Source organism: Sus scrofa, chromosome 14 (genome assembly GCF_054392235.1).
Source record: "Sus scrofa isolate SSC_HxYL_T2T_F1_AM1 chromosome 14, Sscrofa_HxYL_maternal_Yorkshire_Landrace_v2.0, whole genome shotgun sequence".
In the NCBI taxonomy this organism is placed as follows: domain Eukaryota; kingdom Metazoa; phylum Chordata; class Mammalia; order Artiodactyla; family Suidae; genus Sus; species Sus scrofa.
In genome coordinates, this window is record NC_139396.1 from 107,743,980 (window position 1) to 107,771,577 (window position 27,598).

General features: G+C 42.3%; 1 long non-coding RNA gene across 5 annotated transcripts in view; it reads left to right on the forward strand.

Annotated features, from left to right (window-relative positions):
- The window catches only part of LOC106506066 (uncharacterized), a 39,291-nt gene extending 12,254 nt beyond the window's left edge, over positions 1-27,037 (forward strand). For 2 of the 5 annotated variants that reach the window (XR_014827405.1, XR_001301051.3), the window contains 4 exons: positions 23,352-23,715; positions 23,979-24,612; positions 25,102-25,174; positions 25,268-27,037. This is a non-coding gene — a long non-coding RNA (uncharacterized LOC106506066). The remainder of the gene's footprint in view (positions 1-23,351; positions 23,716-23,978; positions 24,613-25,101; positions 25,175-25,267) is intronic. The other 3 variants (XR_014827406.1, XR_014827407.1, XR_014827408.1) reach the window with 2 other exon arrangements.
- Positions 27,038-27,598: the final 561 nt, after the last annotated feature.

The window sequence follows — 27,598 nt, forward strand, 5'->3', positions numbered from 1 at the left end:
TGCCGCAGGAGCAGCTCTAGAAAAGGCAAAAAGACAAAAAAATTAAAAATTAAAAAAAAAGTGAATCAGTCATTTGTGTAAATATATCCATTCTTTTCTCTCTGTATAGGTAATTACAAACTATTGAGCAGATTTTCCTGTTCTACACAGTAGGTTCTCTTTAACCATCTAATTTTATACAGTAGTGTGTATGTATTACTCTATTTGGAGTGTTTTTGAGATGAGAAAGGACACATTGCTCTTAGGCTATTGGGGTTGAAGTAACAAATGAAAGGGAAGGAATGATATAAGCTGAGGTTGGACAAGAGACTCTGGTCAGATCACATAGGTCTGTTCAGAGATTTTGGACTTTATACTAAGTGCGATTGAAAGGCATAGGAGTGGGTTAAACGTAAGTCTATATAATCCAATTTATATTTTGACATTCTGGCACAAAGAAGAGTCTTTGTTAAGAGGACTGGATGCAGGGGATCAGTAAAAGACTGCCTACGAACACCCAGGGAAAATACGGTGCTAACTTGGACTGTGACGATGGCAGTGGAAATGGAGGAAAACACTGGAAGGTGGCTGGGTTTAAGGGGGAGGATTATGAGTTCAGCCTCGGGTTGCTGTGGTTGCGATAGCTGTGTGATGCCAAACGGAGACAAAGGGAGAAGGATTCAGTTTAAGGGTTTGGAGCTCAGAGAAGGCTGGATGGGAACATAGACGCGTACATCTTCGCTACAGAGTTCATAACTGAAGCTGTAGTCCTGGTGAGATTTCCCAGGGCAAGATCATACATGGAGAGTGTAAGGTGAGTGCGGAGAAAAAGAGAACGAGCCGGGTGTTCAGGCAAAGAGAAGAAAATTTCTTAGTGGGGAAAGGGAGAGGGTGACTGACCTTTGAGAAGAGCCAGCCCACCGCCCTTCTCGTGGGGCCTTCTTATACCCCGCAGATGGAAAATGGGATTCCCTGAGGCGGGGAGAGTTTAGTTTATCTTTCGCCTGCAGCTGAACTCTGGTGGTCATGTAGTCATGAGAAAGTCAGAGGTGTCTCATGGTATGGCGGTCTCATAATCCTGAGAAAGCTGGAGGTGTGTGGTGTCCCACAGTGAAGTGGGGAAGGGTCTTGCAGTCTTGGGACAGTAGGCGCCAGCGACGAAAACAGGATGTCGCTTAAGCAAGGTGGTCCGTCTCATAGGTCAGCATAAAGAGCCCTTTTATCAATGAGCCCCCATGTAGCCCCTAACAGAGAGGAGAAAAAAGCCTTGACTGAGCCTTGAGGAACCTCAAGACATTTAATAGTCTGCTGGAGGAGGAAACATCTTGAAAGAAGACAGAGAATGAGCATCCAGAGTAGTGGGGGAGAAACCTGCAGTCGGGGTACCCGGAAGTAAAGGGAAGTGAGTCTCTCAAGAAAGAAAGGTCAAGTAAAATTTGGATGGAAAAGTGTACACAGAATTTGGTGACTTGTTGGCCATTGTTGACCTGAGCAAGAACTGTCTTCAGTGACAGGAGGAGAAGGAAGCCAGACTGGAAATAGGAAAGACTATTTTAAGAATTGTAACTGTGAGGTAAAAAAGGATAAATAAAGTCATGTGGGGGAGGAAGGGAACTCTGTGTACTATTGCTTAAGAAGTATGAGGCTTGAGGAGTTCCCGTCATGGCTCAGTGGTTAACGAATCCGACTAGGATCCATGGGGTTGCGGGTTCGATCCCTGGCCTTGCTCAGTGGGTTAACAATCCGGTGTTGCTGTGAGCTGTGGTGTAGGTTGCAGATGCGGCTGGGATCCCACATTGCTGTGACTCTGGCATAGGCCGGTGGCTACAGCTCCGATTGGACCCCTAGCCTGGGAACCCCCATATGCCGCAGGAGCGGCCCTAGAAATGGCAAAAAGACAAAAAAAAAAAAAAAAAAAAAAAGCAGCAGCAGCAGCATGAGGCTTGAGCAAACTCAGATGTTAATGGGAAAGCTCTGCTGAGAAGGGACAGTTGCACACATGGGCGAGATAAGCAATAATTAATAGCATAGGGTTCTGAGAGGAGAAAGAAGACAGGACCCTGTGCAGAAGGAAAGAAAGAATGGAAAGAGGGAGACGGATGTGTTGTGGTTATAGTGTCAGAAATTGAAGGAAATTCCCATTGATGACTCCAATTTTCTTTATGAAGGAGAAAATCTGCTATTAGCAGAAGAGGAAGTGAGATCAAAAGATTGAGAAGACTAATAGGAATGAAGGTTTAAAAGAAAAGATGACACTGCTATATGTAAAATAGATAACAAGGACCTACTGTATAGCCAGGTAACTAGACTCAATATTTTGTCATAACTGAATCTGAGAATGAATCTGAAAAAGAATATATATGTAGGAATTTATATATACACATATATAAATATATACACGCATATATATAACTAAATCATTTTCCTGTACACCTGAAACTAACACACCATTGTACATCAACTATACTTCAATAAAAAATAAGTAAAATTTAATTATTGAATGTGCAACTAAAAAACATTACATATGATATATACTTAACATTTTAAATCTATGTTGTATGAAAAAGACTCAGTTTTTGCATACAGTTTTTGGTACTATGCCAGCACAGTATTCTGTGTTTTGATAAGTTCACTCGTAATGCAAATGCTGCTGTGATTTCTTTTTCTTTTCCTTTCTTTTTTTTTTAATTTTTGCTTTTTAGGGCTGCACCTGTGGCATATGGCAGTTCCCAGGTTAGGTATGGAATCAGAGCTGCAGCTGCCAGCCTAAGCTACAGCCACAGCAATGCCAAATCTGAACTATGTCTGCCACCGATGCCATAGCTCAAGTGGATCCTTAACCCACTGAGCAAAGCCAGGAATCAAATATCTGTCCTTATGGATGCTAGTCAGGTTTGTTACTGCTGAGCCACAATGGAAACTCCAATGGTGTAATTTCTGTACCAGAGCATAAAGTATATATGCAAATGTCATTAAATAAAAAATTTTAAATACAATTATGAGTGATGCAAAAAACAAGTTGAATTTCATTGAAGAGGATTACGAATAAGCACATGAAAATTTGTTCAACATCATTAGGCATTAGGGAAATGCAGATTAAAACCACAGTGAGCAAACTTCTGCTTTCAGGAAATTGGAATAGACTTAGTATTCCTTGTTCTTCCTGTCAAGTGTAGCTAAAAACACTAGACATTATGTATGAAACAAACATTAAAAAAATGGCTTAAAAATGGAGAGAAAAAAAGACTGCCTAGAGACCTTAGGACTAAGAAATGCCACAGTGGTGAATTCCCTGGGTTTCCTCATATATCACAAATTTGAAGCTGAAGAAGCCAGCAGCTCAGTCATGACAGTTAAAGGAAGAAAAAAAAAAAGAACCCAATTAAAATCTGCTCTGTCTAGCTGAGCTAACAGGAAAGCTGCAGCCTAGCAAGACAAAAAACATTTAGACAATAACTATCTCAATTTAATTAAATACCATGGGAAAATGGTATTTAAACACGTAGATTTCAAAACTTAAATTTTACCAATTCCTTAAAAAGCACAAACTGCCACAGTGTATCCCGTATGACACAGATCATTTGAATTGCCCTACAACTATTAGGAAATTAAATTTATAGTTTAAAAATCCCAGAAAATCTCTAGACCCAGAGAATCCTACCAGATATTTAAAGAAGAAATAACACCAAATCTATGGAATCTCTTCTAACAGTAGAAGAGGAGGGAAGGCATCTCAATTCATTTTATAAAGTTATCATTACCCTGACACCAAAACCAGACAAAGACAGGACAGGAGAACCTACAGACCAATATACCTCATAATATAGATGCAAAAGCCCTTAAAATTTTATCAGCAAGTAGAAATCAGCAATACTTAGGGAGTTACCATCATGGCTCAGTGGTAACGAACCCGACTAGTATCCATGAGGATGCGGGTTGGATCTCTGGCCTGGCTCAGTGGGTTAAGAATCCAGCTTTGTCATGAGCTGTGGTGTAGGTTGCAGACATGGCTTGGGTCTGGTGATGCTGTTCTGTAGCGTAGGCCTGGAGCTGCAGCTCCGATTTGACCCCTAGCCTTGGAACTTCCATATGCTGTGGGTTCGGCCCTAAAAAGGCAAAACAAAACAAAAGAAACAAAGTACTTTAAAATGATTGTATGTAAAAACATGATCAAGAGAGTCTATATATATGTACATGTATGCACACACACACACACGTATGTGTGTGTGTATAACTAAATCACTTTGAAACTAACACAACATTGTAAATCAACTATACTTCCATAAAAAATAATGGAATAACAAGGCTCGTTCAATATGGGAAAATCTATCAATGTAATTTGGGACAAAGAATATCTCCTGGCATTTCAGTGAACAAAGAATGTTGCCTGCTTTTCCAATAAGCAACTAATGCTGCAGCCATCAAGCTCTCAGCCACTGCAGCTGCTACCTCCCCATGGTGCACCCTGAGGAGATTCTGGAGGGAGAAAAACAGAACACTGGCCCTAAATAGTTAAGATGCATATCTAGGGAATAGTTTCAATGAGTCCAGATTCTTCCAAACATAGAAAAACACTGAAATTGTTAACTTGAGATGTCTAGTTTTTGTGATTAGTAGTAATCTTTTGAAGCTTGACTACTTGTTTTTGTTTTTGTTTTCTAGCAAAGACTCCTACATATCTTGGCCCCTCCCTTACTCCTTAGGTGCAGTTCCTCAGAGTTATGTGAGAGGCTGTTTCCCAGGCTACAGTCTTCAGTAAGGTCCCTGAATAAAATGTAATTCAGAACTTTTAGGTTTTTCTTTAGTCACTATAGACTACCATATTAACAGACAAAAATAAAAATCACATGATCATACTAGTAGATGTATAAAAAGCATTTGATAACGTCCAACATGCATTCATAATGAAAATTCTCAGAAAAAATAAGAATAGAGGGGAATTTTTATTCTTGATAAAGAGCATCCACAAAAACTTACAGCAAATGCTATGCTTAAAGATGAAAAAACCTGAATGCTTTCTCCCTAAGATTAGGAACAAAGCAAGGATGATCACTTTCACACCTTGTATTCAATATAGTGCCAGAAGTTCTAGCCAGTAAAATCTAGGCAAGAAAAGGAAACTAACAGCATAGTGATTGGAAAGAAAGAAAACTGCCTCCATTTGCAGATGACAAGATTGTCTATGTAGAAAATCCCAACAAGTATATAAATAAACTAGAACTCATAAGTGAGTTCAGCAAGGTTGCAGAATAAAAGGAAAACATATAAAATCAATTCTTTATACTAGGAACTAACATGTGGAAACAAAACACAATACCATTTGCAATTGCTCAAAGACAATGAAATACTTAGGTGTAAATCTAGTAAGACGTATATAGGACTTGTGTGTTGAAGTTTATGCAGTGCTGATGAAAGAAATCAAAGGTCTCAATAAACAGAACATTGTGTTTGTGAACTGGAAGACTCAATAAAGATGGTAATTCTCCACAAATGTATATACAGGTATAGCACAATTCCTATTAAAATCCTAACAACAATTTTTGTAGATGGAGACTTTTCAAGATTGTATATAGAAAGACAAAGGAGTTTACCCTAAAATTTATGAAAAGGAAGAATAAACAGAGGAATCCATCTACTCAATTTCAAGACTTACTGTAAAGCTACAATAACCAAGACTCTATAGTATTGGCAGAAGTACAGTCACATAGATCAGTGGAACAGAACAGACAGCCCAGAAAAAGACCCATACCAATATACCAACTCATTTTCGAGTAAGGTGCAGAAACCATTTAGGGGAGAAAGGATAAGCTTTTGAACAAATGGTGCAGTAGAAGTCCATAGCCATAAGAGTTCCCATCGTGGCTCAGTGGTTAACAGCTGAGGACTCGGGTTTGATCCCTGGCCTTGCTCAGTGGGTTAAGGATCCGGCATTGCCGTGAGCTGCGATGTAGGTTGCAGACACAGCTTGGATCCCGAGTTGCTGTGGCTGTGGTGTGGGCTGGCAGCTGTAGCTCCAATTCAACTCCTAGCCTGGGAACCTCCATACGCTGCCAGTGCGGCCCTAAAGACACAAAAGACAAAAAACAAAGTCCATAGCCATAATCAAACAAAAATTGACTTAAAAAGTCTCACACTTTAAGCAGAACTTAACATGGATCATGGACATAAATATAAAATGTAAAACTATAAAATGTTTCCAAAAAAACTTAGGAAAAAAGTCCACAGACTATAGAGCCAACCAAAGTGTTCCTAGACTTGACACCAAAAGGATGATTGCTTGTCTGATAATCTCATCACAAATGGCTCAGTTGCATCTGGCATGCCTTGTGTGTGGTATGATTTTCTACACAGTACATTCATTGTAGGTTGAGAGGACACATCTGATTAATAAAGAAAGCCCACACTCAAGCATTTTTTGTCCCGGACCCCATAATCTCTATTAGAAGAAAAATACATTTTCTATCTGAGAATCTTTGGGTTTGTCTTCAGTTTGGAGGTTGGAGAGAATAATGGGACTATGTGGCATTTACTTCATCCACCTTTTTTTACAACGTGAAGATTTGTTACTTACTGTTTGGAGCTCTTTGTATTAAAGTTTTGGGTGGGAGTTCCTGCTGTGGCCTAAAGGGATCGGTGATGTCTGGAGCCCTGGAATGCAAGTTCCATCCCTGGCCTGGCAGAGTGGGTTAATCTTTGAGTGTTAAAGATTAAGGATCTTGTGGGGCAGGCAAAATTTAAAAAAGGAAGGGAGGGAGGGAGGAAGGAAAGAAAGAAGATTAGTTAAAGTTTTGAGTGAAAAGCCATCTATGATGTTAAGGCAACGGCATCTTTCTACCTCAGAACTCATCTGTGCCCTTTATACTATCAAGGAACCAAATGTTAATAATCATAAATACTTTGTTATAGAAACTGCTTTCACCTCTTATGCTCTCATTGCACAGTGCTCTGAAAATATTTCAAATGCTTCTGAAGACAACTGCCTTGGGAGCAGTCACCGAACATTCTCCTTCAACCTGCTTATTAACCCAGCAAGCAGCAGCTTCAGAATTATGCACCTGTGATCAGGCCAAATGTGGTAGGAGCATTATTTACCCTTGTGTCCAGAGATGAAGAAACTATTGCACATCAGCCTCATTTTCCCCCCTTACTCGATGTCCAGAGATCCAGCCCCACCCCATGAAAAGGCTGTCTATTCAACAGAGACACAAAGTTGGCTTGTGCAAACCAAGCCTAAAAGACACAAGAGCAATTTATTCTGGTTAATAAGCTGGAATAAAACATGTAGAGGCCAATTGTATGGTGGGCACAAGAAGGGTTTCTTTCTGGCAAGTGCATAATGTTGTGGCAGACAGTTACTTGTTTGCCTACCAAACAGCCACCCTCTCTTCTTTATTGCCTGGAAAAAAACTATTTGCTACAGATATCAGGCAGGTGGCCATGGGATATAGGGCAGAATGATTGACTTCCAGCCCTGACAAATGAACAAATGACAATTTCTCTATACAAATGTTGGGAGGCAGTCTTCAGGAACCTCAAATGATTCTTACCTCTTGGTATTCATGCTCTTGTGTAATTGTCTCCTACACTGAATAGGGCTCATGGGTGACCAACACGATATTGTGAGCAGAGCTGAGGGCCCCAGGAAAAAAAGTCTGTTAAAACAAAATGAGTTCTCTTGTGGCGCAGCAGGTTAAGGATCTCTTGTGGTTCTCAAGTCGCTGCTGTGACATGGGTTCGAGCTCTGGCCCAGGAACTTCCACATGCAGAGGGTGCAGCCAAAAAAAAAAAAAAAAAAAAAAACCAAAAACCAAAACCAAACAAAACCCAGGGAGTTCCCATTGTAGCTTAGCAGGTTAAGACCCAGCTAGAATCCATGTGGGTTCCATCCCTGGCTTCGCTCATCTGGCGTTGCTGCAAGCTGCACTGTAGGTCACAGATGTGGCTCAGATCTGGCCTTGCTGTGGCTGTGGTGTAGGCTGGCAGCTGCAGCTCCAGTTTGACCTCTAGCCTGGAAACTTCTGTATGCCACAGGTGCAGCCCTAAAAAAAAAAAAAAAAAAAAAAAAGCAAACAAAAAACGCCTCAAAATTAAACAAAAAGGTCTTTGGGTCTGAAGTGAGCTGCCTTTGGACCTATATACCTTTTTAGGAAGGAGAAGAAAAAGAGTGAATACTTGAATGTGTACTCTTTATCAGTGGACTAGTTACTTTTTTTTTGTTTGTTTGTTTTGTCTTTTTGCCATTTCTAGGGCCGCTTCCGTGGCATATGGAGGTTCCCAGACCAGGGGTCTAATCGGAGCTGTAGCTGCCGGCCTACACCAGAGCCACAGCAACGCCAGATCCGAGCCGCGTCTGCAACCTACACCGTAGCTCATGGCAACAATGGATCCCTAACCCACTGAGCAAGGCCAGGGATCGAACCCACAACCTCACGAATCCTAGTTGGATTCGTTAACCTTTGAGCCACGACGGGAACTCCATATCACTGGACTAGCTACTTTATAAAAGTTACTTTGGAGTTCCCCTTGTGGCTCAGTGGTTAACGAACCCAACTAGTATCCATGAGAATGTGGGTTTGATTCCTGACCTTGCTCAGCGGGTTAAGGATCCATTGTTGCTATGACTGTGGCGTAGGCCAGCAGCTTCAGCTCCGATTTGACCCCTAGCCTAGGAATTTCCATATGCTGCGGGTGTGGCCCTAAATAAACACAGACGAAAAAAAGATATTTTATTTGGTTCTCACAACACTGTACGTCACCAGATGTGTCAGCATTTCTCTACTGATGAAGGACCTGAGGCACAGAAAATTTAAGTAACTCACTAAAGGTCATCTCGCTAAGCAGCAGTAAGGAAAGAGTTTCATTCCAGGTTCCTCTCAGTTCAAAGGTCCATCTTCTTACACTCTGTGTGCTGTTATTTTCAAAACGTCAACAACACACTGGACCCTTGCCCTATTGAAGGAGAACTAAAGAGCATTTGGATTAGATAATAAATACTGTTGGATATTTATTATCCTAGTGCTCTGCAGTCAGAGGATGCTGCTCCCTCAGCGCCCCCTTCTTCAGCCTGCAGGTGAGTTCCTTTAGGTGCTGGAAAGAGCCTGAAAATAGCTTCATTTCTACTCAGTGGGAAAAAAGGAAGCCCTGAAAACTTGGACTGGCAGTGCCCTGGGACAGTGACTTAAGCCTAAGAGCACCAAGCCTTCATAGTCACCTGAGACGTGGTCAGGCTGGCAAACACCATACGTTAGGATAAATCTTTCAGGGTAAGATAATAGCATGGTGGGTTTAAGTGCCAACTCAAGTTGTCTGTGTTCACATAGTTTCATTAACTGTGTAATTTGAGAACATTTACTTAACCCTGTCAGCCTTAGTTTTCCCATCTGTAAAATGGGAATGATAGGGTTGATTGTATGTAATTATGTATGTCATACGCTTGTCCTGTGGAAAGTATTCAATCAACTGTACCTGCTTTTGTTATCCTTATCATTACTGCGCTGTGACGCAGGTCACTAAAGGAAAAGAGCAGATTTCCAACAATAAAAGGGAGACGCTCCTTAGCATGTCTCCATATTCCTTGAAGCAGAGCTGGAAAGACAGGACAGACTTGGCCTCACTGCCCCAGGCCCTGCCTGTGGGCCTGTCATTCCTCTGCAGACAGACATTCCTTGGCAGAAGCAGCCACACCCATCTCCTGAAACATTTCCAACCAGGACAGGAGGACATCATGGCCTCAACCAACCAACTGTACTATAGTGAAGCTTCAGGCACCCACTGAATCCCAGGCCCCCAATCTTTTGTCCTTGTCCATCTGACCTTGATTCTGACTGGATTTTTCTGCTGGACACTTGGCTTAGCTATATCCCCCTTGTGGCCCCTTGCTCAGAGGTTGGGGGCAAGAGGCTTCTGTGCCCTCCAATGACAGCTGGGCTCAGTCCTCTGTGAATGCCGACTGTCAGAAGAATGACAGCACTGTGTTCAACCTACCAGCTGTCACTGTGACTCCTTCACCCAGAGGAGCACTTGCCTCACCCCTGTGGCTCACCAGCTGCTTTGCAGAGAGGTTCTCCAGTCCTCTGATGACCTAATATGGCTTCCCTATCTTCCCCTAAATATGATATCACAGAGGCCCCTGTGGGTCTTGCAGATAAACTCACAAAGGATATCCTATACATAAGAAAAGCTGCTTGTAATTAAACACAGTTCCTGCGCCCTACTTCACAACAGATGGCAGCCAGCTGTCTGGTTTGCCAACTTAGACCCAAGGGATTCAGAAACTTTGCCATCCATTAGAGCTACCACACGCCTTAATAGATGCACTAAAACCCAATCTCACCCCTCCACTTGCTTGCTGTATCCCAAGAAAGCCCATGGGCTGTTCTTGATATCAGTATTTCTTTAAAAACATTTTTCTTTTATTTCTTATTAAAGTATAGTTGACTTACTGTGTTGTGCCATTTTCTTCTGTGCAGCAGACCGACCCAGTCATTCATACATACATACATACATACATGCTCTTTCTTATATTATCTTCCATCATGGTCTATCCCAAGAGACTGGATGTAGTTCCCTGTGCTCTACAGTAGGACCTCATTGCTTATCCATTCTAAATGTAATAGTTTGCATCTACTAGCCCCAAACTCCCAGTCCATCCCACTCCCTCCCCTTCCCCTTGGCAACCACAAGTCTGTTCTCCATGTCTGAGTCTGTTTCTGTTCTATAGGTAGTTTCATTTGCCATATTTTAGATTCCACATATAAGTGATATCACATGGTATTTGTCTTTCTCTTTTTGATAATGTCAGTATTTCCGGCTGCTGTAAGAACATGGGAAATAGCTGCCACCCAGAAACTGAGTTTGACTCTGTAATATTAACAAATCCTTATAATAGCTGAGCTTGGGCTTAGGGTCTGTATTGGTTTATATGTTTATTATTAGAGTATAGCTTGTTTATAAAATGTGCCAATTTCTGCTGTACAGCAAAGTGAGGGTCTATATTGTTAAAGAGAAATTATTCAGTGGATGCTTGTTAAAAATGGCAAGACAGTTTATTTAAGACTATTGCAACAGGAGAAGCACATCTCAGCTCTGAACATAAAACAGATAAATAGGGATTTATGGCCAAGGCTAGGTGGAGGAGAGAATAGAAATTTACTAAGGAACTTGGTTAGATATCAAGGATTGGAAGGAAAAGGAACTTGATTAGCTCTTGATAAAAGATAGAGGAAGAGGGGTTTGATTAGATAGCAAAGGGTCGGGGTGGGGGTGGGGTGGGGGCTCTTCATAAACTGGATTAGCGGGACTCTTTGGTGAAACTAGGCTCATCAGGCCAAGGATGAGACCTAGTCAAGAAGGTCTAGGAGAGAGTCCTTGTCAGTATCAGAACTCTCCAGAGAAAAAGAATCGATAGGATATATGTATATGGGGAGGGAATGAGGGGATGGGAGGGAGCGAGAGAGGGAAGGAAGGAAGAAAGTGAGAAAAAAGATGTATTTTAAGGAATTGACTCATGTAATTGTGGAGGCTGGCCAGTTTGCAATCTGTAAAGCAGGCCAGCCGGCTAGAAACCCAGGCTGAATTTCTATGTTAAGGCAGAATGTCTTCTCTGGGAAAACCTCAGTTTTTTGCTCTGAAGGCCTTTAATGGATAGAATGAGGCCCAATCCACTTTATGGAAGGTAACCTGCTTTTCTTAAAGTCAACTGATATACTGTTAATCACACCTACAAATACCTTCACAGCAGTATCTAGATTAGCATTTGACCAGATAACTAGTACCATCTTTTAGCCACACTGACATAAAATTAATCATCACAGGGCCCACTGAGATTATGCAGAAGCCCAGCTGGGCAGGTCCTGTCCCCCCTTTGGCTTCTGAGGGGTGCTTGTGAGCCTCCTGATCCCATGTTTAGAAAAGATGATGCAGAGGACTCTCCACCCTCCAGAGGGCTTCTCTTCATCACCTAGAGATTAAAATGAGGTAGAAAACATATGTGCCTTTACTTCAAGTGGACATTCCTTATTCAGAAACCCACTGTTCTGGGGACATCTGCCTCCCGCAGACTCTCTTGAGCAAGGGTATTTTGAGGCATTTCATGCAGATGTATCACCAAGGAGAGAGAGAGAAAAAAAAATAGTCACCTGAACCTGAAAGTAGGGTCTCAATTCCCGAGAAGCTAAGATTTGGCAAAAAATGTTAAGAGCACCCGTAGAGAATTGCAGTGTTATTGGAGGTAAGAGCAAAGGTCAGGCTACAGACTTAATGATCAGGGATGACTGAAGTGGAAAATCCCACTTCCTATATATGTTACTATCTCATGACTCTCAAGGACGAGCTTTTAGACATGGTGGCGGGGGGACACACAAACAGAAAATTCTCCCCCTAAGCAGGAAATTGTCACAGAGCATCTTACTGCTCTGCTGAATCTTCATAGCAGTAATCCACAGATTGAAAGCTAAACTGCTCAGAACAAAGATCATGCGGCCAGCTGTTGCTGCCGCTGCTTCACCAAGCACCTCAGCCCCACTGGGACAGGCTGGACTTCAGTTTCATGGAGAGTCCTTCTTACCAAAGACGGTGGGTGGTCTTCAAAGAAGTAAGGGAGTGAGTATAGTTTTCCTCCTTTCTGTGATGCATTTTCTTGTGTGGTTGAAAAGCAGGGTATTTGTCTTTAGAAGGCCAGCTCCCTTGGCTTTACTTACCACATCCTGTTCTCCCAGAACATGAAAGGCTGGGCTGAGAGAAAATGCTGAGAGATGCCAGGTCTGGCTCTTTCTGATAACCAAGTTCCTGATTGGATCAGGCTCAACCTACGGGAATTCCTTTCCGCTCATTCACTCATGAGGGCATTTTAAAAAGGTACTTTGAGTGCCTATTATGTGCCAGACACTTCTCTGGGTTGACCATCTTGAATGCCCCTTCTTGCAAAGAGACCTCTGCCTCCATCACCCCAGGGTTCAGATGTCTCCAAATAGGCCTGCTTCCAGTTCATACTCAAGATAGGCTCGCTCTCTCTCTCTCTTTGTGTGTGTGTGTGTGTCTTTTTAGGGCCACACCCACAGCATATAGAAGTTCCAAGGCTAGGGGGTTGAATCGGTAGCCACTGGCCTGTGCCACAGACACAGCAATGTGGGATCTGAGCTGTGCCTGCAACCTACACCACAGCTCATGGCAATGCTGGATCCTTTAGCCCACTGGGTGAGGCCAGGGATTGAACCCGAGTCCTGTGGATACTAGTTGGGTTCGTTACTGCTAAGCCACAACGAGAACTCCAAGACAGGCTCTCTTACTCCTGCTATGTTTTATATATATATATAAATATTTTTAAACACTAGTTAAATAGCACTTCATGATAGACATAGTTCTTTAAAATAGGAAAATGCAAAAAGTATATAAAAAAGTAATCACTGCTATATCTATGCCTGGAGAAAAAAACTGCTGACATGTTGGTATATTTCCTTCCAGTTTTTTCCCCAATATATATAAAATTGGAAACACTATATACATCCTTGTAAAGGGAAAAATTGACCATTATCTCCCTTTCCTCCGGAACAACTTGGGGGATCAAAAGCCCTTGGGTGAGAATGAAGTAAAGGCATGGTTAGAAGTGTCATCTCACAGCTCCTCTCAGGGTAATGAAGGGAGCCTCCTCTGAAGCATGATGTGGCTCCTTTATTTTTCAGACCCGCCCCAAGGAGAGGCAGGAAATAAAACAAACACGACACAGCCTAACAATGCAGCCTACTGACTCCCAGAAAGCAGGGAGTTACACTCCTAATTACGGAGCTGTTTAGGGAGGAAGTCCTTCCTCATCGTGGGTCTGGACACCGTCCCTGACTATTAGCATTGCTGTTTGTTCTTGAGATACGTGGGTGTTGATGCTGGATCTCACAGATGCCTAATTTGAGCAAGCTGGATCCCACAGGTGCACTCCTTGGTAGGAACGTGGCAAAGGAAAGCTGACCCAGTGGCAGCATCTGTCCTGACCTTTGACATCCAAGGGCCAAGCCCTCCCAGGCCAGGATGTGCAGGGGACTAGGGTTTGGGCTGGGAATTACCATCAGCCTTCCAAAGCCCAGGGGAGGACAGGCTCAGTCCTGAGGATAGGTTTCCAGGCCTTATATGGGGATGGGTGTGGGGAGTGGGATCCTATTCCTTCATGGGGGCTGTGTTCAAAAGTTGGGTGGAGATGAGTTCCCTTTGTGGCTCAGTGGGTTAAGAACCTAACCCAGTGTCCATTAGGATTCAGGTTTGATCCCTGGCCTCGCTCAGTGAGTTAAGGATCCAGCATTGCTGCAATCTGGTGTAGGCCGGCAGCTGCAGCTCCAGTTCAACCCCTGACTCAGGAATTTCCATATGCCACAGGTGTGGCCATAAAAAGAAATAAAAAAGTTGGGTGGAGTGGCATCACCACAGGGGGGCTGGTGCACACCACAGCAGGGGGCCCAGAGCCAACTTAGGATCTGGGTTGCACCCTGAAAGGGACCCCTTTCTTGAGGAGCTCCTCTTTTTGGTATGTTTCTTCACCTTCTGGGGAGAAATGCTGATTACCACCTTCAGTGTGACAAATTCTCTTGCCTCACTGCCCCAATCCAAGCCTCTGAATGACATCAGGGCAGCAGGCCCAGGGCAGAGTAGACAGGTATCAGTGGGAGGGGGCCCTGCCTCCTGGAAGAAGAAGGAGGTCACTGTATACCTGATACCTTGGAGGCCTTGTGGGTTTTTTTGGTTGTGGTTTTTTTTGTTTGTTTGTTTGTTTTTGTCTTAGGACCACACCCGAGGCATAAAGCGGTTCCCAGGCTAGGGGTTGAATTGGAGCTATAGCTGCTGGCCTACGCCACAGCCACAGCAATGCCAGATAAGAGCCGAATCCGCAGCCTACACCACACTCATGGCAATGCCAGATCCTTAACCCACTGAGAGAGGCCAGGGATCGAACCTGCATCCTCATGGATGCTAGTCAGGTTCATTTCCACTGAGCCATGACAGGAACTCCATCAGAGGCCTTGTGTTTTGTAGTAATTGTTTAATAGAAGGAAAGAAAATGTGTTAGGACTTCGGGAAAGAAAGAAATGTACTCCTAACACTTCGGGAAAGAAAAGAAATGTACTCGTAACACTTCCTGGCTCTACAAAGAATATTGTCAACCTGAATGTAATAAGGTAGCCTCTGTTTACTGATTTAAGCAAAATGTTAATCAAGCTATATTGGGAGAATGGAAGGAGGGGAAGGTGATGTGACAGAGCTAAAGGTAATAAAGAGAGAATATCTAAAATTAATAAATTGTGATGAAAAGTGTTCGTCGAGGGAGGGTAGGGAGTGGTCAGAGGTGGTGCAAGGTATTGCTTTATCATCCTCCCCCCCATCACTCTCAGCCATGTTTGTGTATAACTTTTACCAAATAATTGAAATCTGCGAAGTTATTTGGAAAAATGGAAGTGTGCCTGTTTATATGGCCGGTATAGGGAGAGGGGCTCTTGGGGACCACGGGAAGGTGATGGAAAAGCGGGACCTCTTGCATGACCCCACCCTGTCTGTGCTGTCTTGGAGGACAAGCAGACACCAGCCATCTGGTACATTATGTCCAGGGAAGACCTCTAATGCTGAAGACACCCTGCAAGAACCGCTCTTGAGAGACACAGGTCAGACCTCTCTACCTGTGTATCTGGCCTTGAATGGGGAGTGTGAGGTAGACACTGATGTTTCACACAGCACCCTGTCTTGCTTTTTTCATTTATGGGCATTTTTGTCACGCTATATATATATATATGTATATATATATATATATATATGTATATATATCCCTTGGAAGTTTGGTTGAAATAATATCTCCCACGTTAATGGCAAATCTCATTAACACTGCTGGTTCAGAGAGCAGGTGTACCAGTCCCATCTTCTGTGCTGGAACCCTGACGCTGATATTTTCTAGCTATGTGACCTTGGGGACACACAGCTTAAGTTTCTACCTCTGTAAAATGACCTACTTCACAAAGAAGTTGTGAGATTTAAATATATATCCATGCAAAGTGCTTAAAATAGCATCTATTACATAGTAAGCACTCAATAAATTATAGCTATTGCTTTATTTTTAATTTAGTCATCCTCATTTTTAAATTTATGCTTTCTTTATTTTAAAACTTACTTTCATAAACATTTTTGTATAACTTTTTTGTACAATAACACAAATAATTTGTATTCATTATAGGAAAAAAAGAGGCAATGCAGATGAGAAAAAAAGAAAAACTGCTTATAATATTATCCCCCAAAGATAACCACAATATCTTTGGTGTGTATATTTCAAGTTTTATTACTGCATGTGTGTATACATACACACACAAACTCTTTACAAAATGAATCTTGTGATACTATTTTATAATTTTCTTTTTACCAGTTAAGATTAATCATGAACTCTTTAGGAAAAAAGTCAACATAATTTTTTAGTGGCTGCCTAAAAATTTGCATGTTTGTATCAATCTTTATTAGCTTCCATTGCCAATTACAAACAGCATTTTACCATTCAAACTGTGTGTATGAGGTACGGTAAAAAGTTTGCAGTCTCTGGGAGTTCCTGTCCTGGCTTAGCGGTTAACAAACCCTACTAGTATCCATGAAGACTCGGGTTTGATCCCTGGCCTCACTCAGTGGGTTAAGGATCCAGTGTTGCCATGAGTTGTGGTTGTAGGTTGCAGACACATTTTGCATTTCTGTGGCTGTGGTGTAGGCTAGCAGCTATGGCTCTGATTCGACCCCTAGCCTGGGAACCTCCATATGCTGCAGGTGTGGCCCTAAATAAAAAGACAAAAAAAAAAAAAGTTTGCAGTCTCCTCAGGTGCAAGAGTACAGTTTTTAAATTTCTCTGTAATTATCACAAGGTAGTCTCTATCAGGTGGGGTAATAACAAGAATGTAGAACCACCATTTAAAAGTTTCTCTATCTTGGAGTTCCCGTGGTGGCGCAGTGGTTAAGGAATCCGACTAGGAACCATGAGGCTGCGGGTTTGATCCCTGCCCTTGCTCAGTGGGTTAAAGATCCGGCGTTGCCGTGAGCTGTGGTGTAGCTTGCAGACGCGGCTCAGATCCCGAGTTGCTGTGGCTCTGGTGTAGGCTGCTACGGCTCCGATTAGACCCCTAGCCTGGGAACCTTCATATGCCGTGGAAGCGGCCCAAGAAATGGCAAAAAGACAAAAAAAAAAAAGTTTCTCTATCTCTTCTGCTTTATGTCTTTTATTAGAGATAAATTGTCAATATTTAGTCTCATACTTCTGAAATCAGTATCTGGGTTGAAAGGAGCACAGTGTGTGCAGGGATGAGGAGGCAGGTCCTGGGGCAGACTTTCCAGCTATGTACTCTGGTTATGGGGTCTCATCTAAAGTTTATGGGAGCCCCTCCCTGCTAGCTGAGCCCCTGACTGATGACTCCTGCAAATCTTCTGAGTCTGGACACTTTTCCTGACTAGGCTGTCTCCACCACAGCTCTTCAAACCTCAGCAAGTAGAACCATCACCTGAAGAGCTTATCCAGATTCCTGGGTGCCACACCCAGAGATTCTGGTTAGTAGCTCCCAGCTGAAGCAGGTCTAAAGATTACACTTTGCACAGTTCTCCGCATCTCTACCAGTCTTTGCTTCGGGGTCATTTGCTCTCACTGAAGTGGTCCAGTGGCTGGCTTATTGGTTCTCAGCTCAGCTGCTCACCCCACATGTTAGTAGGAGCTTAAGAGAATTTTTGGATTCCTTGCATTCTACAAGAGAAGCAGGGGTGGGGGGTGAGGAAGGGCTGCCTTTAGCTCTTCTTTGGATGAGCATTCCATGCATCTTCCTCACCCCTGAAATGATGTGTGGGAACTCCCTGTGAGAGGCATCCTTCCAAAGTACCAAATGGGAAGAGAAACACAAAGTCTCTTTGCTTTAGGCTTTCGATCTGAATGGGCAGTTTTTCTCTTCATTTTCCCCCATTTTAACACTAGGACCAGCTGTGGGGAGGGATAATCACAAGGACAGTAGCATCAAAAGTCATTTGTGTATATCTCTCTCTTTTCCTCCTAGAACCAAAAAGGCTTTCTTTTATTTCCCCTCTTGTCTGAAAATGACTTCTTTGTTATTAATGTCTCCTTCTTTCTATAGTGGACATTTGGCCACCTTCCCTGGGGCCATAATGGCAGAGTGGCTTCTGGGGAACATAATTTAGTGAATATTTTAAAAAATACATAGTTTAATGTTTTCAGAAGATTGTCCCTGCAGTAATTGTGTTATCTTTTTTCTTTATTACATTTACCAGACATTTGTCTATTGGTTTGTGTTTCTTTACTTGGTTGAATTTATTAATTCTCCTTTTTGCCTCTTTTCAGATTCAGTTATTTTTGTTAATTTTATGTTGTTCTTTAGATTTTTTTTAACTTGTTTTCTAACGTCTTGAATGGAAAGCTTATTTACTTCATTTGCTTCCATCATCTTGAGCTTCAAAAAATATAGTTCACCCTCACATATTATAAACAGGAAATTTTACGTAAGTGGGATCCTGGCACAGGTGGTCACCTCCTTGGCCACTCTCAGTTGCATCATCCTGTCACATCAGGGCCCCCCTTGGCCTTTTTCTTCTTATATAATAGAACATTTGAGGCTAGAAGTTCCTCTCTTTAGATGGTTTGGCTGTATCCTATTAATTCAACATGTAGCATTCTCACTGTCTTTCATATGTATAGGCATTAAAGTCCTGCTGAAGGTGGCCCCATAAATAATGTGAGCTTTGGAGTTCCCATCATGGCTCAGCGGTTAACGAATCTGACTAGCATCCATGAGGTTGCGGGTTCGATCCCTGGCCTTGCTCAGTGGGTTAAGGATCTGGCGCTGCCATGAGCTGTGGTGTAGTTCGCAGATGTGGATGGGATCCTGTGTTGCTCTGGCTGTGGTGTAGGCCAGTGGATGCAGCTCCTATTCAACACCTAGCCTGGGAACCTCCATATGCTTCGGATGAGGCCCTAAAAGGCAACAAACAAACAAAAAACAGTGAGTTTGGACATAATAGATCTAAGTTACCTAGATCAGTGCTTTGGTCCTCCATTCCTCTCAGTCCTCTTCTTCCTTTTCCGGTGGGGCCAGATACAATTCTTATCTCCCTCAAAGGAAGGGGGATGTTAGAAGTGAGATTGGGCAATGAAATGAAAAGAATATGGCCTCCCACTTCCTGGGATTCTCCTGGCTTACTGGCTCCAGGTCAGTGGGAAAACAACTGTTAAGAGATCCTGGGATGGTTCTCTTATCCTGGATGCCTGAATCAGCCACAGAATCCAGTCACCTCTGTGAGCATTTTGTTGGGGCAGCCTTCTACCAGCAGGTAGCACTATATGCAGCCAGGATCTGGATGGACTTGGGGAAGTCCCAGCTATAAAGACTTGACCCTCATCTTTTAATCATTAAACTTTCAGTAGTTTAAAATGTCCAACATAGACTTGGACATTTTACAAAATAGAATTTTAGAAACCTTTCTAAGTGGTTTACGGTGGGATTTTACTGTAGGTTGTGTGAGTAAAGAAGAGAGAGCATCACTCATCACCCAGTTATTCAAAGGTTAAATCAAAACCCACTACAGTTACCCACTGACAGTGCGCCCTGAGAGGAATTCGGGATAAAAAAAAAAGGATGAGGCACCCTGTACTTTGGATAAACAGACCTTAGAGAGTTAGTTGCCTATCTCGGGAAGAATTTCAGTGACCCATATTCTTAACATCTTCTCATTAAAAAAACAACTAAGGAGTTCCCATCAGGGTACAGCAGAAACAAATCCGACTAGGAACCATGAAGTTGGGGGTTCAATCCCTGGCCTCGTTCAATGGGTTAAGGATCCGGTCTTGCTGTGAGCTGTGGTGTGGGTCGTGGACGCGGCTTGGATCTGGCGTTGCTGAGGCTGTGGCGTAAGTGGGCAGCAACAGCTCCTATTAGGCCCCTAGTCTGGGAACCTCCATATGCCACAGGTGCGGCCCTAAAAAAGACAAAAGACAAAAAATTAAAATTAAAAAAAAAAAACAACTAAAATCATTAATGTGAGATATCTGTTCTTGGTGATTAGCAGTAATCTTTTACCATGATGTATGCTTGACTATATGTATTTCCTAGCCAAAAATATCAAGTATAAACTGGCTCCTCTCCTACCTCTTGGGAGCAGTTCCTCAGAGCTAACTGGGCAGCTGTTTCCAAGGTCCTCAGTAAGACCCTGAATAAAACTTAAACTCATAACTCTTATATTGTGTGATTTTCTTTAGGTCGACAGCTGAAATATACTTGAGTGTTCCTACTCCCTAACCATAAACTCCCAGCTCCAGAGAAGGGCCAATGTTCATTTCCCATAACCCTCCTTCTGGTTTGCTCACATCACACTGTGGTCCTGGCACCAGGCTTCTCTGTGTTTTTGTTTGTTTGTTTTTTGTTTTTTTGGGGGGGTCTTCTTGTCTTTTTTAGGGCTGCACCTGCTGTATACAGAGGTTCCCAGGCCAAGGGTCCAATCAGAGCTGTAGCTGCCAGCCTACACCACAGCCACAGCAATGCCAGATCCTTAACCCACTGAGTGAGGCCAGGGATCGAACCTGCAACCTCATGGATGCTAGTTGGGTTCGCTAACTGTTGAGCTATGACAGTGGAAACTCCTCAGGCTTCTCTGCGTTTTGCACTCTTGTCTCCTAGTCCTGTCTGCTAATTCCTCCCTCAAGCCTTCTTGCTCTAACCGATGCAACCAGTGATTCTGGCACTTTCCTTTTTGATTGTGTTTTTATTTTTATTTTATTTTTTATTTTTATTTTTTTGTCTTTTTGCCTTTTCTGGGGCCGCTCCCGTGGCATATGGAGGTTCCCAGGCTAGGGGTCTAATAGGAGCTGTAGCCACTGGCCTACACCAGAGCCACAGCAATGTGGGGTCCGAGCTGCATCTGCGACCTACACCACAGCTCATGGCAACGCCAGATCCTTAACCCACTGAGCAAGGCCAGGAATCGAACCCGAAACCTCACGGTTCCTAGTCAGATTCATTAACCACTGAGCCACAGTGGGAACTCTACGGTTGTGTTTTTAAATTATTATTATTACTTTATAATTTGTATTTATTTTTTTCATTTTTTTATTACTCAAATGAATTTATCACATCTGTAATTGTATAATGATCATAACAATCTGATTTCACAGGATTTCCATCCCACAGCCCAGGCACATCCCCCCACCCCCCAAACTGTCTCCTCCAGAGGCCATAAGTTTTTCAGTGTCTGTGAGTCAGCATCTGTTCTGCAAAGAAGTTCTGTCTGTCCTTTTTTCAGATTCCACATGTCAGTGAAAGCATTGGATGATGGTGTCTCATTGTATGGCTGACTTCACTTAGCATGATCGTTTCTAGGTCCATCCATGTTGCTAAAAATGCTGGTATTTCGTTCTTTTTGATGGCTGAGTAATATTCCATTGTGTATATGTACCACATCTTCTGGATCCACTCCTCTGTCGATGGACACTTAGGTTGTTTCCATGTTTTGGCTATTGTAAATAGTGCTGCAATGAACATTGGAGTACATGTGTCTTTGAGAGTCGTGGTTTTCTCTGGATAGATGCCCAGGAGTGGGATTGCTGGATCAAATGGTAGTTCTATATTTAGTTTTCTGAGGAATCTCCATACTGCTTTCCATAGTGGTTGCACCAATTTACAATCCCACCTGTATTTATTTCTTATTTTGAAGAAATCTTCTGCATGTGATACAGCATTGAAAAGCTAAACCAGGCATACAGAGGAACTATATTCTTTCGTTCCACATCTCTTAGTAACAGAATCCCCCTTACAAAAGCAACTACTGTTAGAGAGATGGCCTTTGAAATTAACAAATATTTTTGTATATACACACCTATTTCATTTTCCCTATACAAATTATTCTGCACCTGACTCTTTCCCCTTCATATTGTGACTTAAAGGAGCTCCATTAAAAATTTAGTACATGGAGAGTTGCTCATTGTTGTTAATGACAGTACATTTCTTTGGCTTTGAATTTTGGAAAAACTTCTTGGGTTGTTTGGGGAACCTCCCTCCGCCAAAGCTGTCCTCTTCTCCCCACACTGTAGCTTCCAGTAAAAGGTACCCAATACAGTCCACCCCACCCTCAGGGATTGGCACCCTCCCTGCAGCTCTCCCTGGCTTTCCTGCCAGTGGTGGAGAGGAGCGAGGCAGTTGGAACCACAGAACAGCTGAACTGAAAAGGGAAATGGCTCTTTCTGGAAGGGAATCTGTGGACCTTCAACAATGACAGGCTGATGCCTGGCCAGGAGCCCAGAGTCACAAAACCTCCCAAGCCATAGTGGACAAATGGCATTTAAATGGAGAGGGCAAGGCTCAGCAATATCAAATCAGCAATCCTTTTGGGTTTATCTGCGTGTGTTTATCCTATAAGATAAACAAGGGGTTGCTTTCCATGAGGTACAGTTTGTGTTATTCTCAGGGCTCAGGGCAGCAGGATATCTCAGTTTCCTTACTTCTTGATCATGTAGGTTATTGCATTATCACTTCCTAAAGGGATAGCCTTTTTCTCCCCAATTCAGCAAATGTCTTTGTTTTTTCTTTTGTTTTGGCTACACTCTGGGCATGGGGAAGTTCCCAGGCCAGGGATTTAATGGTGCCACAGCAGTTACCCAAGCCACTGGAGTGACAATGTCAAATCCTTAACTTTCTGAGCCACATGGGAACTCCCTCAACAAATACATTCAAATGCTTACAACATTACAGGTTGTATTCTAGGTACCAAGACTGTAACCCTACAGGAAAGCATGGTCCCTGTTCTCAGTCTAGATTTTTTTTTTCTTTTTATAGCCTCACCTCCAGCATATGGAAATTCCCAGGCTAGGGGTCCCAGCTGCAGCTGGAGCCTATACCACCGCCACAGCAACACCAGATCCGAGCTGCATCTTTGACCTACTCTTGCAGCAACACTGGATCTTTAACCTACTGAGCCAGGCCAGGGATCAAATCCACGTCCTCAAGGACATTATGTTGGGTTCTTAACCTGCTGAGACTCAACAGGAATGCCTCTCGATCTAGATTTTTTAATTCTCCAATCTTCCCTCTTATATGTTCTAAAACCTGTTAGCCTCTTCTTGTATAATGTTTTCATTGGAGAGTAATTTCACCTTCCCCGGATAAAAAATTTTGCTCATTTTTTCTGCTTGCTTTCAGTTCCTGTCCCTCTCCCTCCCAAGATGTCTGTGGATCAGGCACATCAAGCAGAGTCTGGCCTCCCTGGCTCAGTGCCCTAGTGCTCAGGATAATGCAAAGGAGGAAACTGAAGGGAGAAGGAGTCAGACACTGCACTGAATTGTCTCTGGCAGAAACTGCCTCTAATACACATTCTCCTTTTCTTTATAGGCATAGGTTTTATATCTGGGCACAAAACTCTAGAGAAGAAAGAACACATTTGCCAGCCTCACTACAACTAGGTGGGGCCATGAACTAAAGTTTGGCAGAGGAAATGCAAGAGGGAGTATCTTGTGGCCACTTTCAGGAACCTTCCTTGAGAAACCGTTGGAGCACACCTTTTGTCCTTTCTTCATTCCTTTTTCCATCCTGATGCCTGGAACACAGTTGCTGGCATAGACCTTAAAATGAAAGCCACACCCTAAGGATGGTAGAGGAACTTCAAGAGAAACTGAAGGAGCCAAGCCCCCATACCAATACTGGACTGCATACACTTCGACTTTTCCTTGATCTTGGACTTCCAGCCTCCAGAATGGTGAGAAAAAGCAAACGTGTTGTTTAAGACAGACAGTCTTTGGTACTTTGTTATGGCAGCCCTAGCAAACTAATATATCTGCATATCTGAATAGTAGTGTAAATAAATTTACATCCCCCTCACAACTTTAGTTTTTACATAAATCGAAGGGTGTTATAGTAATAGCTAATTATTTAGTACTTTCTCTCTGTCAGGCATTATTCTAAGGGCTTACATGTCTTGACTCATTTTATTCTTATAACCTCATTTAATCTCGTTTACAGATATGAACTCTGAGGGACAGAGAAGGTAACTTCCAAAGCCTCAGAAAGCCCACGTCGCAGAGCCAGGATTTAGAGCCAGACAGGCTCCAGAGCTACACATTCCACCAGCAGAGGGAAACTTGGTTTTTCAGTAAAACATAATACTTCCTGGTAGTTTTCCATCAGTACTTGTATATCTGTTGCATTTGTTTAAAGAGCCACGTGGAATATTGGTTTTATTCCAGGATATAAAAATTAAACCTTCATTGGTATCTTTGCTGCTTCAGCAAGTAGACTTCTGTCCATCCTCAGGAATAATGACTCATCCAGAAAGAAAGCATTTCCTGTCACCCCTGAAGGAGCAGAGTGGCCATTGTGTATCTTAAGAATTGGTAGCCCCTCCTTAACTTAGTAGAACTGTTTTTTTTTTTTTTTTTTTTTTTTTCTTTCGTCTCCACCTGTGGACTGTGGCATGTACAAGTTCCCGGGCCAGAAACTGAACTGCACCACAGCAAGGGACTTAAGCTGCAGCAGTGACAATGCCGTATCCTTAACCTACTGTGCCACAAGGAAACTCATAGTAGAACTCCTTTTTGCGAAGCTTTGCCTGAAAGGGATTGAAGTCATGTTATGACAGAAAAGAAGCAAAATGAAGGTTTGTAGGAGAGGTACAAGATGGATTTGGATCTGGCACCCTAAGAAATGCCTGGGAGTAGGGCACAAGAGGAAGTCCTTTGGGTCCTTGGATCCAGTACCTGGCCCATCCTTGAGTGGTCCCAGCTGTAGTATGTAGACTGGAATGGATTAGGCCTAAGGTGAATGGGGGCAGAAGACTGTTGGAGTGGCCACGGTGGATGTCAGATGAGAGAAAGGCTGTTCTGCACCAGAGACAGCTAGCCAAGGCAGGCTGCAAAGTGGGGAGAGAAAACTGGGGGAGTGGGCACTTCCCCTGTCTGGGTGCTAAGATGCATCCTGAGCATCCTCCTGGGTGTGCCTATGAAACCCATGTCCCACAGTGAATCATCTGCCAGTGAGGAGCTTTCTCTTTGTACCCCAGGAATTTGGCATACCTTTAGGAGATCTCATTAAATTATTGAATCTCTCATTCTCAATTTCTTTTTCTGTTTGCATCCATTTCTGGCAGGTTTTCTCAACTTTATTTTCCATCCCTTCTTTTGAGTTTTTTTCATTGCTACTGCATCTCTTTCGTTGCCAAGGTAAGTGTTCTTTTGTGTTTTCAGAACATTTATGACATCCATTTTCGTTTCATGGATGCAAGAATTTTTTTTTTTTTTTTTTGTCTTTTCTAGGGCTGCTCCCGAGCCGCGTCTGCAACCTACACCGCAGCTCATGGCAGTGCTGGATCCTCAACCCACTGAGCAAGGCCAGGGATTGAACCCGAAACTTTATGGTTCTTAGTCGGATTAGTTAACCACTGCGCCACGACGGGAACTCCACAAGAATATTTCTTATTTTACACTTCCTTGAACATATTTTTATACTTTTTTGAAGAGGCAAGTGAATGGAGGATAGTTTTCTTCTTCCTGCAGAGTTTCTGGCTCCTCTCAAGTCTGTTTATTTTTTTTTGGGGGGGGGTCCTCTGTCTTCTGTGTTAGAGGTTGTCCTTGAGTGTCCTGCAGTTTTGGTTTTCTTTTTGTTGTTAAGCAGAGAAGGGGAACTAATGATCTATAATAAAACTCATTGAATTCTGTACCTATAGAAAAGAATATATATATGGAAAATTCATGAAAGTTATCCAAATATTAAGTCACCAAGAAAATATCAGGATAGTTCAAAGAATAGAAATATACAAATAACATGCTCTGATCATAATGCAATAAAAGTTTTAGCAATTAATGACAGAATTTCTTAAGAATCTAAAATTTCCTTTTACTTGGTATTTTATTTTATTTATTTATTTTTGTCTTTTTAGGGCCACACATGCGGCATATAGAAGTTCCCAGGCTAGGGGCTGAAACAGAGCTGTAGCTGCTGGCCTATGCCACAGACACAGAAACATGGGTTCCCAGTTGCATCTGTGTCCTACACCACAGTTCATGGCAATGCTGGATCCTTAACCCAGTGAGTGAGGCCAGGGATTGAATCCGCATCCTCATGGGTACTAGTTGGGTTTGTTACTGCTGAGCCACAACAAGAACTCCTTTACCTGGTAGTTAAAAAAACTATTAAATAACTGTTGGATTAAAAGGAAAATAAAATTGCAGAATTTCTTGAAAATAATAATAATGAAAACATGATATAGAATCTCCGTGAGACCACTAAAGCAGTTATCACAGGAAAACTTATAGCTTTAACTACCCAGTGCAATAAAAATGAAAACATCTATATAAATAAATGTAACATCCAAAATGGAAAGTTAGAAAAAAAGTAAACTAAAAGAGAAGTTCCTGATGTGGCACAGTGGGTTAAGGATCCAACTCCAGTGGCTTGAGTCACTGCTATGGCACCGGTTCCATCCCTGGCCCAGGAACTTTCACATGCCTTGGGTATGCTCCCCACCCCACCCCCAAAAAAAGTAAACTAAAAGAAGGGAATTAATAAAGATGAAATTATAAATGTTGATTTGGAAAACAGAAGAGGGTAGAACTAATCCAAAAGCTGGTTATTTGAAAAGAAACAACCAGATACACAAACTATTAGCTAAGTTTTTTAAGAAAGGAGGATTTTTTTTTTTTCTTGCCTTTTCTAGGGCCGCTCCTGCGCCATATGGAGGTTCCCAGGCGAGGGGTCTAATCGGAGCTCTAGCTGCTGGCCTACGCCAGAGTCACAGCAACATAGGATCCGAGCTGTGTCTGCGACTTACACCACAGCTCACAGCAACGCTGGATCCTTAACCCACTGAGCCAGGGATCAAACCCTCCACCTCCTGGTTCCTAGTCAGATTTGTTAACCACTGTGCCACGACGGGAACTCCAAGAAAGGAGAATTTTTTAAAAAGGAGAAATCACAAATATAAGAGGAAAATAGCATAAAAAGAGGTAAGCCATTAGCTAACTTATACTTTGAAAATGGGAGAAACCACAAAGATAAAGGAGGAAATAGCATAAAAACAGGAAAAACAATTTTAAGAAGAAAATACTTTATACAACTCTGTGCAGAAAAAAAATGAAAACTTTGAAGAAAGATCTATAGTTTTAGGCAAACACAAATTACCAAAACTGATCATAACATAAAGTCTAAGCAAACTAATTACTATAAAAGAAATGAAAAGGCTAAGAGTTGTTACACAAAAATTAATACACAAAGGATCAGTAAGCCAAATGGTTTTAAAAGAAATTCTGCATAATTGTTAAAGATTAGATATTTCAGAGTTCCTTTCATGGTGCAATGGGAATCCTTGGCCCAGGAACTCCATATACCACAAAGCATCCAAGAAAGAAAAAAAAAGATCAGATAATTCATTGTTACTTAAACTATTTCAGAGCATTTCCTTTTAAGAAGCACATATAATATTAATCTCCAAACTTGATAAAAATTGCCAAGTTGTTTTCCAATACATTTCAATTTTATTTGAAATAAATTGTAAAGATTTTTATTCAAGTAAAAGGAAACTACAGACCCTTCTCATTTAAGATTTTCAATGTAAAGAAAACCTTAGAATAGAATCTAACAGCAAATTT